Source organism: Lynx rufus, unplaced genomic scaffold (genome assembly GCF_022079265.1).
Source record: "Lynx rufus isolate CCGP_SWC_20201006 ecotype Redwood Valley unplaced genomic scaffold, mLynRuf1.p SCAF_7, whole genome shotgun sequence".
NCBI classification, from domain to species: Eukaryota; Metazoa; Chordata; class Mammalia; order Carnivora; family Felidae; genus Lynx; species Lynx rufus.
This window is the reverse complement of record NW_025814889.1, coordinates 22,083,955-22,097,851: the sequence shown is the minus strand read 5'-3', so window position 1 is coordinate 22,097,851 and position 13,897 is coordinate 22,083,955. Positions and strand designations below refer to the sequence as shown.

Here is a 13,897-nt window from a genome sequence, read left to right as displayed (position 1 = left end):
AAAAACACCAGTTATATTGGATTAGGGCCCACCTGAATGACCTCATTTAACCTTAATTACCTCTTTAAAAACCATACCCTCAAATACAGTCATATTCTGAAATGCTGGAGGTTAGGACTTCACCATTTGAATTTGAGGAGGGAGACATAATTCAGCCCAACAGGCAGTGACCAGGAGGTTGGTAAGTGACAAAAACTAGGAGGAACAGAGAGGGGAGTATCAAATGAAAGAGAATGGACTTCTAGTGGTACTGTGGTGCAATGAGACACAAACTTCACTAATCCAGTTGTATGTGGAGCGGGGAACAGAAAGCATCTCCATTTGAGAAAGTGGCCACAAAGATCACATCCTCAATGGTGAGGCAGGTAAGGCCAGAAAATGAAAGGAACATGTAGTAAAGAAGTTAAAGATTTAGTAGAAAGAAACTTCAGTCAAAATAGTCTAGTAGGTTCATACTTTCTCATACTCCCACTTCCCTACACACATGCCAATGTGATCAAATAGAAAAAGAGCAAACAAAGATAGCAGAGACAGGCTTTTAAGGAAAGAAATCTCACTCTGGACCAGGAACAGAGCAGAAACATCAATGGCTAAAGCCCAGCCCTGCTGAGTGCTAATGCACATGTTAGCAGGCAGTGGGATGTTCATCATCCCTGGGAATAAAAATGTGCCAAGGATTGGGGATGGTCCCCCTTCTCTCCTTAGAAAAGTTAAAAAAAAAAAATCACTTAGCTTTTATGAAGTTTACCAATGTGCTCCATTTAACTAAATCCAGCAGTGTGCTCAGGATCCTTCTCAGTCTTTTTCCTCTTACTAGCATTCGATTTGTTTTATCACTCTCTCTTCTTCTCCCATTTCGAATCCTCTTTGCAATTCTTTCCCTCTTTCCTCTTGAAATGCTTTATTCACTTGGCTTCCCCAAAATCACTCCTTCCTACTTGTCATACTTCAATGGCCTCTCCTTATCTTCTTCTTTACTGGCTCCCCTGTACCTCGTCCACCTATATACACTTAGGCATAACCCTAAGTGTAGAGCTTGACACTTAGCCCTAATTACTCTCATCTCTGTTCCCATTCTCTCCTTCCATGGCTTCTCTCATGTCATGGCCTAACTATCACATGTTTGAACTCCAGGGCACACATCCAACCTTGCATGTCCCATCTCCAGTTGGATATCTTGTAGGCATTCTAAATGAATATTTCCGAAATGGAGGTCTTGCTCTACGCCCCTTCCTACCACATCTGCCCCTACCCCACATGGCCCAAATCTGTTCTTCCTGGGGTCTTCATAATACACAGCAACCTCATCATTTCAATTGCTTAGAATGCAATTATTGGAATTGTCACTGATTCCTCTCTATCTTATTCCACATCTAATCCATTTAGTTTTGTCTTCAAAGTATTTCTCACTACTTTCATTGCTTCCACCCTGATTGCTCACACCACTCTAGACACATTGGCCCCTTTTCCTTGCCCCAAGTGGGCAAAGGCACCTTTTCCTTGCCCCAAGTAGGCAAAGGCACCCCTGCCTCAGGGTCTTCTCAATTCGCTTCCTCTGTTTAGAATCCCCTCCTCCTCCTCCTCCTAGTTCAGGTCTTTGCTCAAATATCACTTTTCCAATGAGGCATTCCCTAATCATTTTATAAAAGCTAACCAAGATGATGAGCATCCAGCAGACCTGGAAAGTTATCAATCCAAACTCGAGTAAGAAAGTAAAGGACCCGGGGCGCCTGGGTGGCGCAGTCGGTTAAGCGTCCGACTTCAGCCAGGTCACGATCTCGCGGTTCGTGAGTTCGAGCCCCGTGTCAGGCTCTGGGCTGATGGCTCGGAGCCTGTTTCCGATTCTGTGTCTCTCTCTCTCTCTGCCCCTCCCCCGTTCATGCTCTGTCTCTCTCTGTCCCAAAAATAAATAAAACGTTGAAAAAAAAGAAAAAAAAAAAAGAAAGAAAGTAAAGGACCCAAAGGAAATGTCTTCAAATGTAACAAACTGGGCTATAAATGAGCTGGATGACACTAGAAATCAGATGAAGGCAGATGATTGTTTTTATGTCAACAAGAAATGCTGCAGTTGAGAATGTAAATGACATTCGCATTGATAATGTGTAAGTCACGCTCCACAGCTGACTAAGGCAGATATTTAGCGAGGGTAGTGAAGAGCTGAAGGTTAGCAATTGCCCTAACAGAATACTGGCCAAATATATTGAGAATGCACTAAGTGCCAGGCCCTTGCTAAACACTTTACACAGATTCATTCATTTTATCCTCATAACAGCCCTAAAGAGTAATTATCCCCGTTTTATAGATATATCGAGGAGTGTAGATATAGTGCCTAAGGTTGATATATTCAGAAAAAGAGATTTAACTGTATTATTTAAAATTATAAAGTCAAGGAATAAATGGATTACTAATATGAGTAAAACCTTTTTAGAAGTGGAAGAAATAGTACCAGTATGCTAAATTCCTAATCTTTCATAGCAAGGAGTCAATATCCACTGTTTAAAGTTGTTAAATCAGCACATTACCTGGGATCATTATAGATTTAACTGCAAGAAGAACTAAAAAAAGAAATGGGAGGAGACAGAGGATAAGGTTGGGGGAGGGATATTTACTTTCCGTATTCTTGCCTCTGTACTGTTCAAATTTTACTATTAGTATACACATTACATTCATAATTAAAAAAATCCCTCAAGTGTACAAGTGGGGTATGAAATGGCATCTGTGGAGAGAATGGGACAACAGTGGAGGCATGCAGAAAGCAAGAGGGTCCCCAGTTGAAGGGAGAGAAGATGCTGGTTACCCAGGAATCATCATATAAGCAAGTTCTAGAAATAGGGGGTTGGGAGGTGGGGGACAGGGTTCAATTAAGCTTAGGGCTCTACAGAGTTGTGCCTCCTGCCCACTCACTACAAGCCCTGTGCCACACTCAGTACCTGTGGGCGTTGGAGGACACTTGACATGGAGAAGCCTTGATATGAAATCTGCAATTGTCATGTCTGTTTGGTACTTTCTCTGGTCATTAAACATATATACGTATATACAAATCATATACATCTATGCAGATATGTGTGTATAGAACACTTCACATTACACACGTGTGTAAGGGGAAGACTGTATGTTGTCCATCAGAAGACAGGCACTAGGGGCACAGGTGTGCCGTTCAGACAGGGCAAAAGCTCCTAAAAGCAAAACCCTAGACCCTTTATCACGGAAACAGGCAAGCGCACCAACTTCTATAACTGAATTCTTTTCAGACAGCCCGGACAAGGTCATCTGTCTATCAAGGCCACATCATTTTGATTACATGCAATTTTAAACAGCCATATGATTATCGCATGGGACTACCATCTTTGACTCGACTGTTAATGAGGCATTTACACCCCAGCAGAGGGCTCCATAGCTGGAACATTTTACCCCCAGACAAATTTGAGTGCAGACAACTCTTCTTTTTAAGGGAGCAAAGAGAACTGCTCTTCTATGAAGACCCATGAATTGATAATTTACCTTAAGAATAAAGAAGAAAGGAGATTTTTTACAGAAGATTGCAGCTATTGAATCATTCTGTCGTTAAATCAATTACTGCATCTGATTAGTTTTCCAGTAACACTTGGAGTAGAGAAAATGTTGTTGGCAAAATAGTAAAAATCTGGCAGCCCAGAGATTTAAACATTAGCAGCCATTCAGAAACAAACAGAGGCAACTTAGTACAATGGAGAAGAATCCTTTGATCTAATTACTTCCGCTAGTAAACCCTGCCATTTTTCTTCCTACTGATTTATTTAGTTTCGCAGCATGAGCTCAATTAATTTCTTTTTACTAAGAGGCTGTGTAAATTCATATCTTTACTAAAAATATTTTGAAATGTCTGACAACTATGCAATGGTTTATTAACCCTTTGGCACCTGAAATTATACATGTACCAAAAAAGATTACAAATACGATACTTGGTACATAGAAGGCACTCAGTAGAGTATTATTTAAATTACAAGATATAATTTAACCATATCAGATGACTATAAAGATTAGCAATAGTTTAGAAACAGAGAACATGTTTAGACTATCCAATGAATGAACATAAAACAGTTGGATTAGATGTCAAACCATGCAGAAAATCGTAAATGTGTGAATAATTCAACTTTTGAATAAAAAGGAGCAAATATATCGTAACTGAATATTCCTGAAATTCCAGATGGCTGTGAAGGAATTTTGTTTCTGCAGTACTCCCCTTTCAACTACAAGTTCTCACCAAGGCAGCCTCTGTTTTTCTCCTGTGGAGACGATACCTTCAAACAGATTCCACCAAGCCAATAGTTAACCCTTTCCTTCAGGTACTGCAGACAATCAAATAGCTAGGTATAAACTGATTCAAGCCCCAAGCAATTATCTAGGTATCAAGGGGAAAAGTAGACGATCAAGGAACATACTTAGCAAATCCCGGCACTTGTTTTCATAACTCTGTTGAATTCATCCTAACCTTCTAAGTTTTGTTTTACAGAATCATAATCATCTTATGGCCACTATAGCTGAAAACACTCATTGGAGCAGAGTAATCTGATAGATATGCAGCCTTAGCTGAAATTCCTGCCAAAATGAATAACTTTACATTTTCTTATCCCTTTATCTGGCATTCTTAGAGCAAAAGTACCCAGGAGGAAATATTTCATGTATATGGCAGTGAGCACCGTAGAAAAATAGAAAGGGGGCAGTATTTTTCTTTCTATTTATTTGGGGCATTTTATTTATTTATTTTCATCTGTTTTACCTTAACTATTCACCAAAACCTTTACAGACACTGTGAGATGTGTATATAAAATAAGAAGGCAGAGAAAATTATCAATTTAATCAAAAAATTCTCATTCCGAAATTGGCCTGGCATGGTTGTTACATACTTGGTTTCCAACGCTACACATTGGGTTCAAATCCTAACTCTGTCAGTTTATAAGCCACACAATCTGTAAAACAGCTATAATAATATGGCATCTCTCAGAGGGTTGATGAGAAAAGTAGATAAGTAGTAATGAGAAGTGACTATAAAACTCAGAGCATTTACTATTGTTTCTTTAAAATTTTTAGTTTTTGGAACATGGTTTATCCTTTCCCTTAGACAACAAGTTGTAAGTGGCAGTTAGAATTCCAGCCTATTTTACTTATAATGCTTATAGCCTGACATTAATGGTGTTATAACATCAACCTACCGATTTCTTAGGATCACCAGCTGTGATCTCCAAGAGCCAACCCCCATGCCCAACCAGACTCTGCCTCCTTCTAGAGCCTCCAGATGCTTGAAGATGGGAAGTCTCTACCCCATCTGTCAGGGCTGCATCAGGGAGAGGTGATCTTGACTGTATAAGCTAGATCTCTGTGCCTTTCCTTTAAAGATAAAGCCACACCAGGGTGTGGCTTTAGAACAATGAATCAAGAAGGCCTCTGAGCTCTTGAGGGACTTCCAGAGCTTTGGCACCACTCTGTTGACCCAAACAAGAGCTCAGAGCCAGACCTAGGAACACCTTGTACCTAGAGCAGTTTACCACCCTCTTTGTGCTCAATACTTAGAGCATTGTAGGAAATCAATAAAAGTTAATTAACTTAAAATTACAAAAGGCACCTCACAGTTGGCCTCCAATCTCCTCAATGTGCCCTACTCCTTCATGTGTCTCTAATTTGACTCAGAATCTTTCTTTGCCTGAAATGCTCTCTCTCCTGTTCCCTCCATATGAACAGTCATCCTTGAAGACCCAGTCCAAAGGCCACCCCCTCCCAGCACCGTCTCCTGGCTCCCCAGAAGTCAGCCATTCTGGGATAGCCCCCACAGCACTCTCCGCCCAGCTCTGCCCAGCCACTGTGTCTTTGCAAACACCATAACTTAGCGCTTTTGGGCTTTCATGTGCACAGGAATCATCAGGACAGCTTGCGAACAGGAAAGATCCCTGGACTTGAGCTTCAGAGACTCACTAATAGGCTGGCTAGGGATCCAAAAGTGTGCTGCATTCACAAGCTTCCCAGATGGTTCTGATGGAAGGGAAAGCATGGTGTGGGAAACAGAAAATATCCAGGCAGAGACTGGATTGCAATTGCTGCCCTATCGCCACCACTTAGTGCAGTACCCCAAACATAGCAGCTGTTCAATAAATGTTTGTTGTTAAAAGGAGGAGGCATTGGGGCGCCTGGGTGGCGCAGTCGGTTAAGCGTCCGACTTCAGCCAGGTCACGATCTCGCGGTCCGGGAGTTCGAGCCCCGCGTCGGGCTCTGGGCTGATGGCTCAGAGGCTGGAGCCTGTTTCCGATTCTGTGTCTCCCTCTCTCTCTGCCCCTCCCCCGTTCATGCTCTGTCTCTCTCTGTCCCCCAAAAAATAAATAAACGTTGAAAAAAAAAAATTTAAAAAAAAAAAAAAAGGAGGAGGCATTAAAAAGTGGGTATTCCTCTATCAACAAATAGTTAAGTATATATATTTAGTTTTATATATATATATATATATATTTAGTTATATATATATAAAACAACAGCAAATATTTATTAAGTGTATATATTTACTTAATATATATATTAACAAATATATACTAATTATACGAGGTTTGATGGCTACAACACTGAAACAAGAAGCCCTCAAAATCCAATATGAAGCATGAAGATGAGTGCAAGAAATCAACAAAAACAAAGGTGTCTAAGACTTCACTACTGCCCGGCTGCACAGCCAGTTAGAATATGTGAGGTCCATATTTAAGCCAGTATTTCTAAGCTGCATCTGTACATTGGCATCACCTGGTGACTTCAAACACTGACACCCTGACTTCCAGCCCTAGAGCTTCCGAATATATCTGGGATTGAGCATTTGCACCAATATTTTTTTTTAATGTGTATTTATTTTTGATGGAGAGAAAGAGAGCACAAGCAGGGGAGAGGCCGAGAGAGAACGAGACACAGAATCTGAAGCAGGCTCCAGGCTCTGAGCTGTCAGCACAGAGCCCGATGTGGGGCTTGAACCCACGAACGTGGCTGTCATGACCTGAGCGAAAGTCAGACACTCAACCAACTGAGCCACCCAGGCACCCCTGTACCAAGATTTTTAAGTTTCCCTTCTTGGGGCACCTGGGTGGCTTAGTCCATTAAGCATTCGACTTCGGCTCAGGTCATGATCTCACGGTTCATGGGTTCGAGCCCCGCATCGGGCTCTGTGCTGACAGCTCAGAGCTTGGAGCCTCTTTCAGATTGTGTGTCTCTCCCTCTGCCCCTCCCCCACTCGTGCTCTGTCTCCTTCTGTCTCAAAAATAACTAAACGTTAAAAAAAAAAAAAGTTTCCCTTCTCCCAGGTGATTCTTCTGGGTAGCCAGGGTTGAGTCATTGCTGTAGACTCAGCACATTACTTGTATCTCTCGTACAATACTTAGTTTATTCGTCTCACGTTCCCAAATCTGTTTACTAATTTCCCCTCCATCTCCCACCAGATTTGAAGCTTCTTGAAGTCAGTTATCAAGTCATATTCAACTTTATTTCCCTATAGTGCCTACAATAGGAGTCTATACTTAAGAGGTATGATATTGAGATTTATAAGGAGAAATACAAATTTGGTCATCATCTCTTTCCTGGCATAGAGCCCCTAAAACCCTTGGAATTTCCTATGTGATGAGAGTGATTAATGTATCTTTTGTTATGTTAATGATGTGACTTTTGGAGAGCTGCTAGGTAACCTGAGGACTATAACTAATTGCCTGGGCCTGTGATTAGAGAGGTGGAAGTTTGGTCCCACCTCTGACCTCAGGAAAGGAAGAGGGGCTGCAAGTTGAGTCAAATGCCAATGGTCAGTGATTTATTCAATCATGACTATGTGAGGAAGCCTCCATAAAAACCCAATTAGGAAGGTTAGGAGAGCTTCCAAGTTGGTGAGCACATGGAGGTTCTTTGAGAGTGATGTGCTCAGAGAGGGCACGGAAGCTCCCTACCTCTTCCCCATACCTTTCCCTGTGCATTTCTTCGATTTGGCCATCCCCGAGCCATATCCTTTTACAATAAAACGATAATCTATACCTTTCCTCTGAGTGAACAGAACATAAGAAGGGGAGTCATTGGAACCTGGAATCTGTAGCCAGTTGGTTAGAAGCACAGGGACAATCTGTACTTGCCACTGGCATCTGAAGTGTTGTGAGTATAGTAGCATTGTGAGAGTAAAAGAGAAACACAAGAGAAGACTGAGATTTTACTAAAGAGGAGGTGATCACTAAAATTCTGTGGAATGGCTACCACTGTAGGGGACTTGAATTTCAACAACCAGGAGTGAGTTGGGCCAAGAAACATTTCAAAAACCTCTGAACCACAGCAGGAAACAAGACACTGAATAGGAGTGTTTAAAAAATTGTACCCAGGAACAAATGGGCCCTGTGAGCATTTGAGGAGTCTAAGAAGAGCTTTAAAATGACAACAGACCCAACACAGAAAAGCAGCAGCTACAAACCAGAGGGCACTCCTTATGAGCCTGGCACCCTGGGCCAGCACAAATACTTGAACTGGATGGAGCACAGTCTGTTTAGAGGTCAATACCATGGACAATGGCATCTCAAAGGAGTCATAAACGAGGCACCAAAGGAACCGTAGGGAAACTGTGACTCTGCTCCCAAATCACCAATCAAAACTATTTTATTTTATTCCAAAAAACATGTAACATAAAGAGATTTTTGCTACTCTTGAGAAGAATGACTAACATTAGGCTCTTCGCCTTTCGATGGCGAGCATTTGCTACTGAAATGACAAATCTAATGTAAATAATAAAATTCTATTGTTTCTGGCCTTGTTATGAAATTTCAATCCCTAATCTTTTTAAAAATACATTTTTTATTCACTTAGCAAACATTTATGTTTATGATCCTATAAAACACTTAAACTTCTTTTAGTAGACCCTGAGGATGTAACTTAAAAAAATTCAAATAAAGTAAGACAATATAAAAGGATGTGAAATCTAAATAGACCAACTTTTTCATCACAAAATTAAGGTTTAAGTTCAGGTTGAGTGACAAAGATTAAGGTTAACATACTAGAGTACTAGTCAACCCAAAAGGCAAGATTTTTGAAGTCTGCCTGAGTATCAGCGACTGTACTGGGGATTTCTCATTAATCTCATTTAATGCATATCAACTCCACTTGCCCAGGTTGATAATGATATCCTCATTTTCCACATAAAGATACTAAGCATCAGAGAAGAGGAACCATTTGACTGAGGACACACAGCTGCTAAGGACCAAGGTCCATCTGCCTGACTCTCAAGATTGCTTTTGTTAACCACCTTGCCATGTTACTAGACCTGGGAAAAGCATGCCATGGTAATCTATGGCAAATTGGGTATTTCCTTTATCTGCTATTTCCTAAAGGCATTACAATTCAGAATAATACACAGATTATTCAGAACTAAACTGTAGTCCGTGAAAATCAATTTTACTTAAACCAATATTGAAACTATCTCATAATCAAATAACCAGCCTTGCTGAGTATAATAACTATAAGGCAAGAGCTTTATATGTTGTGTAATAACCAAAAGCATGAAATACAGCCTCATTAAAGCCAGAGTTAATTTTTCTGTTGGTCACCCATTCTTTTATTTATCATCATTATTTATACATGTGTCCATCAATACAGATTAATTAGCATGCAAACATGAATATGACTTCTAAGAATTTAAATCATTTAAAGTACATCCAAATGATATGGAAAAGCTGAGGTTTTAATGTGGAAAAACTAAAATACTAGAAATCATATTTTAATATCTAAGAGATAATACGTTTTCATTTTTCTCTTTGCAAAAAGCATAAGATTACATTGTAAACTGTGTGTTATATGATGATATATCAAGAGGAAAAAGGAAATTTGTTTAAAGAAACAAACACAGCCATTTTCTAATACCATTAATAGAGCTTACAGATGTGAATGTTGGAGACAAACAAACAGGAGATGAGTTCAGGAATTAGAAACTTGATTCAGAGACCTGAGTCAGTCATTAATGAATGTCATGCATTTTGCAGAATTCTAAGACCAAATGCACGTGAAGCAGATGTCCTGATACCATGTTAAAAGCTACAAAAAAAAAAAATGCCTTCCAGATGGAACCCTATTAAGGGAGGATTACTTTATAATATATGGTCCAAATCAGGACACTTATGAGTGTGAAGGGCTGCTAGTCACAAATACGTTAGGACAACCAGTGTAACCTGGAACTGTGTTCATATGGTCACCCTAATAGAGAACAAAGGCCCTAAATGTCCTAAAGACCTTCACTTTACAGTCTACTTGAACTTATCTACATGCCCTCATACATTTCTTTTCCTCTTTAAATATTTTATATACCTTTCTTTTTTTTCAGTTTTATTAAGGTATAATTGACAAATACAAATTGTATGTTTTTAAGGTGTACAACACAATGGGTGGATGTATGTATACATTTTGAAATTATTACCACAATCAAGTTCATGAGTACATGCATCACCTAACATAGATAGCTTTCTTTCTTTCTTTTTTTTTTTTTTTTTTTTTTTGGTGTGGAGAGAACACTTAAGACCTACTCTCTTAGCAACTTCGATATATAATACAGTATTATTAACACCCATGCTGTACATTAGATCCCCAGAACTTTTTCATCCTATAACTAAAAGCTTAGACCTTTGACCAACCTCTCTCCTTTTCTTCACCCCATCCCCCACCCTCTGGCAACCACTATTCCATTCTCTAGCTCTATGAACTTGACTTTCTTAGATTTTATGTATAAATGAGATCATACAGTATTTGTCTCTGTCTGGCTTATCTCACTTAGCATAATGTTCTTTCAGTTCATTCATGTTGTCACAAATGGTAGGATTTCGTTCTTTTTTAAAAAGATTTTTATGTTTATATTTATTTTTGAGAGTGAAAGAACGTGAGTGGGGGAGGAGCAGAGAGAGAGGGAGACACAGAATCTGAAGAAGGTTTCAGGCTCCGAGCTGTCAGCACAGAGCCTGATGTGGGGCTCGAATTCACAAGCCGTGAGATCATGACCTGAGCCAAAGTTGATGCTTAACAGATTAAGTCACCCAGGTGCTCCATTTTAAATATATATATATATATATATATATATATATATATATATATATATGTATATGTATATTTCCATTTTCCTTTCCATTTTCCTTTTCCATTCTTCTGTCAACAGATATTTGGGTTGTTTCTATGTCTTGGCTATTTACAATAATGCTGCAGTGGACAGGGATTTCAGATAGCTCCCTGAAATCCTGATTTTACTTCTTTTGGATAATTCTGTATCTTTCTTAACCTTTATATATTGTTCCTCCCCTTTTCATCTTCTCTCCACCTTTACTTCTAGTTCCATCTCTTCCTTTCCCTTTCTTTTTCCTTCCCTTTCCCCCCCCCCTTTCTATGGCTCTGCCCTTCTAAATCTATAAAGCTCTCTCCTTCTTTCCTTTTCCCCCTTTTGAAACAAATTCTCGCTTCTAGATTCTGTGTTACCTCCATTCATCCAAGCCCATCCCAACTTGCCATTCATTCATTGGACTGAAATAAAGTTTACAAATTTTACTTATATTGTGTTCTTTGCTTTTTTAATTTAAAAGCAGCTGAATTGAATGTTTCGTGTTTCTTTTTCACAAGAAAAAAAAATGGCATTTTGGGTAGGTAGAATGACCCACCAAAGATATCCACCCCTATCTCTGGAACCTATGAATATGCTTAATTATATGGCAAAAGGGACTTTACAGATGTGATTAAGGCCATAGGTTTTAAAAGATTATGTTGAATTATCTGGGTAAGCCCAACTCACCTAACTGAGCCTGTAAAAAGTAGAGAAATTTCTCCAGCAAGAGACAGAAGAGACACAGCAAAAGAAAGACTTAAAGACATTCTAAGATTGACAAGGATTCAGAGCTTTTGCTGGAGAGAGTCATGTGATGGAGGTCATGTGCAAGGACCAGAGAGAGCTTCTAGGAGCCACGGGTAGACCTCAGCTGATAGCCAGCAAGAAGACAAAATCCCAGTCTTGCAACCACAAGGAACTGGATTCTACCAACAACAAGAATGTACTTGAAAGCAGAAAGCAACACATCCCTGTCAACACCTTGACTTTGGCTTTGTGAGACTCTAAGTGGACGACCGAGTTGAGGCATGCTGTACCACCAGGACCTCCAATCTACAGAACTGTGAGGTTTGTGGCAGTATGTTACAACAGCAATTGAAAGCTAATACACTATATATACGTTATATTTACTCTGCTTAATTTGGGGAGGAGTGGTTCATGGTTAGTGGCTCCCGTAAATTTTTTAAAAATTGCCTCTCTCATCTTTATTTTAGGCTGTTTGGACATATGATGCACATGCTAATTAATTGTACAATCACTGTCATTTTTCAGACCAAAGGATAAACTTAGTCATCTAAAGGGACTCATTCTCAAAACACACATCATTACTGTCAACACTTAGTTGGTTCTCATTCTCACAAAATTCTCTGGGAAGCACTTCCCCATTTGCTTTTTTCTAAATACCTCTTCATTCTTATAAGAGAAGTAAGCAAAACATTTTGCTTCTTCAAGAATTCAAGGGACACACTATCCTCCACCACACTACCAGAATGGAAGAATAATTAATAACTTATAAATGGAACAACAGGCTGGAAGATTCATGATGTAGAAACAGCTAGTTGATCCTGCCTATTGACTCAATTTTTCAGCCACACTGCCTTAAGAAAATTCTTGCACCTTATAACATTAAGCAACATCAACAGCAATAATAAAAACAAATTTAAAATTTTGCCAATTCTCTCTGGTAAAAAATTTCCTGTTTTTATTCCCATGTGCTCCAAATTCCTATAATAGATATGTGGCAAGATAGTCTAATAAAATATGAATCCATATTCTCAATAGGATCTAGGAGAAATAAGACAGATTTTGCCCCCCCCCCATTCTAAATAAAACAAATTCTTGAGTTTTGAATTTAGGGCTTTCAGAAATTTTAGGTGTAGAAGATGAAAACAGAAACGGCCAGAAACCCTACTCAGGCCTTGGAATCTGTTACTAGCCAAAAAGATGGATGTAGCTTTCAGTGTAAATGGTGAAAAAGACATCAAAACTAAAAGAAGAAACTGGAAGTGTAAGGAGCTGCCCCCAATTCCTATTTTCTGTCCAGGATGTCTGATGGGATAGTCTGGAATGCTGTAGCCTGAGCACAGGAGCTATGGCCTTGGTTGGCATGGAGAATGATGTCATGACCACATCGGGTACTGAGAGAGGGACCTCTGCCTTGGAATAGACCACAAGGGCTTGAACAATGTGCATCTCATCAGTAACCACAATGGCTTAAACAATTGGAGGCCCTCCCCAATTTTTTTAAACTGCAAAATACCACTGGACTCTTGGGCCATTCTCAACTGCAGAGGCCTCCAATGATGCCTTGTATTGGGTCTTTAGCTACCCTAGGCAATAAATGCAATTAGAAATAGAAACATAAAGCAATGTGGTGTTTTTGTATAAGATTGTTACAGAGAAATTCATGTCAGTTATATGTGTATGCATGGTTGGGTAGATGAGAGAGACTAAATGAAAGGAATCCAAGAAATTAGCTATTAAAAAAAAAAAAGGAAAGCAGAAAGAGCCCTGCTTCCTTCTTCTTCTCAAGGTTGTCTCTGTTGTTTGTATCTGTTGATGTACATGGGCGTTTACAAGCACAAATAAGCAAGACTGCAGAGAAGCTTAGAAGAAGACCAAAGAAGGAAAGCTGCATCCATGGCTCTGCTAGAAAACACAAACCAGTACTAACATTGATTTGTAGTGTGTGTGCAATCCTTTTCATTTGGCCAATACAGTTTGCTGGAGAGAATCTGTGGTATGTTCTGTGAAATGTGGCTATGTGCTTTATTCCCGTGACAATGTCCAAATCGATGC

The 13,897-nt window shown here is 39.6% G+C and overlaps 1 non-coding gene across 1 annotated transcript; it reads right to left on the bottom strand.

The window, feature by feature from the left end:
• Positions 1-6,957: 6,957 nt before the first annotated feature.
• Positions 6,958-7,042, bottom strand: TRNAE-UUC (transfer RNA glutamic acid (anticodon UUC)). Its single transcript has one exon. It is a non-coding gene; the product is annotated as a tRNA-Glu (tRNA).
• Between the last annotated feature and the right edge of the window lie 6,855 nt (positions 7,043-13,897).